We start from the raw sequence: 5,149 nt of genomic DNA, 5'->3' as shown, positions 1-5,149 counted from the left end.
TTTATTTATTTTGGTCTTTTTGAGACAGGGTCTCCCTGTAGCCCCAGCTGTCCTGGATTCACTATGGAGACCAGGTTGAACTCATAGAGATCTGCCTGCCTCTGCCTCCTGAGTGCTGGGATTAAAGGCATAAGCCACCACACCCGGCTCGTAAGGCTTTCTTATACAGGAGAATGCAGTGCACACAGAAGGCCACAACTGGTCAAGCTCTAAAGACTAAGAAACTGCAGAGTGTGTATCCTTGGATGGGACTCCTATATTGAAACTCACCCATCCATGGTTCATGGACCATTGTAAAAGTGGGGGCAGAAAGATTGTAATAGCCAGGGCTGGCCCATGAACAAGGGGAAGCAGAGACTTTCAGGCCACTGGAAGTTTGCACATGTGAACTTGTGGCAATGGTGTCATCGAGTACCAGACCCGTGACAAATCAATTAAACAAGGGCCCAGAGGGGAGGAGAGAAATGGGTGGCAGGCCAACTCTAGACTGAGAACTATTGGAGACTGACTGATACTGGATGAGGGAGAGCACACCTTACATATGATCTCTGGGTGGGCTGAATAGACTCTGGTGGAAAAAGTACACTGAAGAACATCTGGGTACAAATGCTTGACTGGATGGGACTTAATGTGTATGGTGGAATGCATGAGGTTTGGCAGGGGGATGGAAAGCATGGATGGGGAAGGGGTTGTAAATTTTATTAAGAACTGGTGTATGAAATTACAAAAGTTCAACAAAATTAATAAAGAAGAAATGGTCCTACAGAGTTTACTTTTAGGTTTGATAAAATGGCAAAAAGCAATGGTTGACTCTCTCTCTCTCTCTCTCTCTCTCTCTCTCTCTCTCTCTCTGGGAGGGTGGTTAGAGGTCAGAAAACTAATTCCTCAAATGCTGTCCAACATTTTGGAGACACAATCTCTCACTGGCCTGGAACTTGTTAAGTAGGCTAGGCTGACTGGACAATCGTCCCAGAGAGCCACCTTTTCTACCTTCCCAGTATTAGAATTACAAGTGTGTACTACTACACCAGCTTCTTTTAGAAAATGTGTGTTCTAGGGATTGAACTCAGGTCCTCATGCTTGACCAACTGAGCCATCCCCCCAGGTTCCAGTGATTGATTTTCAAAGCTTAAACCAATCTTGCTTTCTTCAAAACATGAGAATAGTGTTTATCCTTTTTAATACATTGCTGAGTTCAACTTGCTAAAACTGTTTCAAATCTTTGCAGCTTTTTTCTCAAGCAATATTGATAAGTAGCTTTTATCACAATATCTTTCCTTGGTTTGGGGCCAGGAAAGTACCCACTTCACTGAGTGAGCTGAAAAGTATTTCCTCCTGATGTTCTGCAAGACTATGTGGACTGGCTATTATTTTCCTTGAAAAGTTTACTATATTTTGCTGATGAAGACATCTTAGTCTGGCATTTCTTTATGTCATTGCTTTAGTATTTGTCAAACTATCTGCTTCATCTTCATTGCCTTTCAGTAATTTTTGAACATAAAGAGAATTGTTTATCTAAGTGGCTGAAGGGCTGTGAACATAACTCAAGTGGCAGGGTGTTTGCTTAGTTTGCATGAGGGCCAAGGTTCAGTGCCCAACACTACATGAAACTGTGGTGATGCACACCTGTCATCCCGAGTGGAAGCAGGAGAATCAGGAGGTCAGGGTAATCTTGGCTACATAGCAAGTTCAAGGCCAGCTCAGATTACATAAGACCCTGTCTCAGCAAAAAAATTAACTAAGCAGTTGAATATATTGAGGTAAAGTTGTTACTAATTAGTCCCTATAACCCTTTAGGTGTCAATGGAGTCACCTGATTCACTCATCATTCAGGATGATTATTGCCAGAAGTGGAAGCTATAGAAACATTTGCATCACCCCAGAGTCACAAGATGAATGCTGGTATACCATCCTCAGTCTCCCAGAGCAGATGTTGTCAGCTGACAGGGCATCTTGTTTGATAGGTGCACATATCCCTGATGAGCAGAGAAAAGCCTCAGTTGTCTCAGCTTGGCACCATCACACATCAAGTCAAACATGCCACAGGACTCACTGGTAGCTTCACTATAAGGGGAAAATGTGCAGATCAGGTTGATGTGAACATGTGGTGAGTTCATTCTTTGGGGCCTCAGTAAATTAACACCTGTGTGGTATCAGGCCCTCATGGAGCTCTGTGAGCCAAGTCAGTTTCGGGAGCTTGAAGATGCAGATGCAGACCTGCTCACTCAGGGCTGAGGGGTTGTGTGGTAAGAGATTATCAAGGTAAGTGCAGCTGTCTGAACTTGTTTCACCAATGTCCCCCTTGAAATACCCAAAAAATATCATATGTCACCATGCTTCTAACTCTGTAAGGTCTCTTTCACATAAAAGGTTCATCTAAACAGCCAATATTCCATCCTTAAGGTTTAAAATTTTTCATTTCAATGACGCTAATGAAGGTTGAGCTAATGTCTTTATCTTAAATATTTTAACAATAAGAGGTTAACTAAATATGCAACTGAAGTCACACACTTTTGCAAACAAAGTAAGAAATATGGCAGGTGCACTGTGTGGCCATGGTCACAGATCACAATCACAGTGAAGACTGTTACTCTTTGGGAATCAGGGTGGTGCCAATAACCATAAAATGTGGCTTCTCCCAGTCCTGTGAACAGCAGCTAATACTGTGGTTAGAAGTCAAGTCCAGAGCCCTCCTTGTCTCTGCTTCCTGTCAAAGGGGTGACAGAGGCATCCCTGCTGGGTTGCCAAATTCACAGAGGAGTGACAGGCTGTGATTCAAGTACAAGGAAGTGAGATGGTGCTAAAGGCTTTCATCTTCGTGAAATGTCACACACTTCATCAAAACCAGCCAAATCATCAGACTACACATCAAATAGGCTGCTTCCCACCAGGGACCTTTGTCACCAACCATGCATCCTAGGGGACAGATTGCAATAAAAGAGAAAGCACACCGACAAGACAGGCAGCCCCAAAGCCTCTTGTTTCTTTCTCTAGACAGGTTGTTCCAACTAGATAATCAAAGATTTCAGAAAACTTAACTAAGCAAGTAAGTGCTGGATATTACAAAGAGAGAGGAGCAGTCAGGGGCCTCAGCAGGCTCTCTGTGAGTGGGAACCACCTGCCTTTGGTAAAGATATTTAAGGGGAATGCCGCATGGAAATGAGAGGTCAAGAAAATGTTAGTCAAACTGGGAGATGGCTCAGTGGGTAAGAGGTGCAAACCTGAAGCCCTGAGTTTGAATCACCAGCACCCATGTAAAAGTTGGGCATGGCTACATGTGCCCATAACCCCAGTGTTTGTGAGGCAGAGACAAGAAGATTACTAGGGCTTGCTGGCTGCCGGTCTAGCTCCAGGTTCAGTAAGAGATTCTGTCTCAGTGGAATAAAGGGGAGAGTGATAGAGCAGGATAACCTGTGTCCTCCAATGACCTGTGAGCACACATACATACACTACACATATGCATTTGTGCATACACACATTTAAAAAATATAATGAAATAACTACAATTGTTTGATTAAATAAAATTTTAATTGAATAATTTTTAAAAAGAAAGTATTATTCAAACCTAGGGGGATATCTCAGTGGGTAAAGTGGCTGCTACACAAGCATGAAGACCTGAGTTTGGATGCCCAACACCTATGTAAAATGTGGACATGGTGGTGTGTGCCTATAATCTCAGCACTATAGAGGACAGAGACAGGCAGTTCCCAGGTGTTCACTGGCCAGGCAGTGAGAGACCCAGTCTCAAAAAGTAAGGTGAAAGGGCAATTGAGGACACCTAAAGCTGACTTCTGGCATCCATACACATATACATAGGCACACATACCTGCATACATGTGCACATGCATATACTATACACACACTCATACACACACACAAGTGTTAGTCCTCCTCCACTCCTCCCCATTCTAAGGATGGTTCCCATTCTCCAGGAGGAAAAAGGAGTGATCCTCATGCAGCCTGCCAGGAAAAGTGCCAGCAAAGCTTATGGAGGTAACCACAACAAGCCCCTCTCATATCTGCTCTCCATGCCTTACAAATGCTACCACTGTCCTCACCCCTATTTTACAACTCCTGCTTGCCTATGTTCATCACCTGTTCACAAGCCTGTTTTCCTTCCTCTGTTGAGTTCTCTTCCCTGTCCCTGTTCACACCCCAATAGCAACACTATGCCTGGAGCACACTGGTTTACTGAAGCTTACCCAACTGATAATGCTCAGGAACAGAAGGGACATCAATCTTCCCCCACCCCAAGGCTCAGGGCCCATCATGGAAGAGGGGACAGAAAGAACGTAAGAGCTAGGGATCGGGAGGAGTGCCATGAAATGCTGTCCTCTGCACATGAACTCACAAAATCTGTGATTACCTATACAAGAATTGCACAAGATCAACTCAGTGCAACAAATGAAGACTATTACAGAGTGCCACAACTGGTCACACAGAAAGAATAAGTGTCTGAGAGATGCCCAACCCTAAGTGACACATCTACAATGGAACCTCTATACCTAAGGCTCATGGACCATAGTGGAACAGGGGGAAAGAGAATATTAATACCTCTCTCAACTCTCACCAGCTAAGCTTCCTCATAAAACAGAGTAACAGTGCATGTAGAAAGCCACAACAGGACAAGTGTAGAGAATAAGATATTGCAAAGTGTGTGTCCTTGGATAGGACTTCTATATTAAACATCATCCACCCAGAGCTCAAGGACCACTGCAGAAGAGGGGGTAGAAAAATTGTAAGAGCCAGGATTGGTGCATGATCATAAGGAAATAGTCTTTCAGGCCTCTGGGAACCTCCTCACATGAACTTACAGCAATGATGACAGCATGCACAAGACCCATGCTGACTCAATCAGACAAAAATCCAGCATAGAACTGGGGAAGTGGGTAGCAGGCCCCAATCTTAACTGAAGAGCTATTGGAGGCTGATTACTGCTGGGTGAGGCAGAGCTGATCTTCTTTAAGGGAGTGAGTCTAGATAGGCTGACTAGACTCCAGTGGATGAACTTGCATGGAGGGACATCTAGATACACAAACTTGACTCATTAGACTTTAACATATATGACAGAATGTATGAAATCCAGGGGGAAGCTATGTGGGAGTGTGGGTGGAGGAAAGAGTCTAAAGATTATTAAGATATTTTGTAT

This window comes from Nannospalax galili, unplaced genomic scaffold (assembly GCF_000622305.1).
Source record: "Nannospalax galili isolate Female #2095 unplaced genomic scaffold, S.galili_v1.0 scaffold224, whole genome shotgun sequence".
Classification (NCBI taxonomy): domain Eukaryota; kingdom Metazoa; phylum Chordata; class Mammalia; order Rodentia; family Spalacidae; genus Nannospalax; species Nannospalax galili.
Note: the sequence above shows the minus strand (reverse complement) of the source record.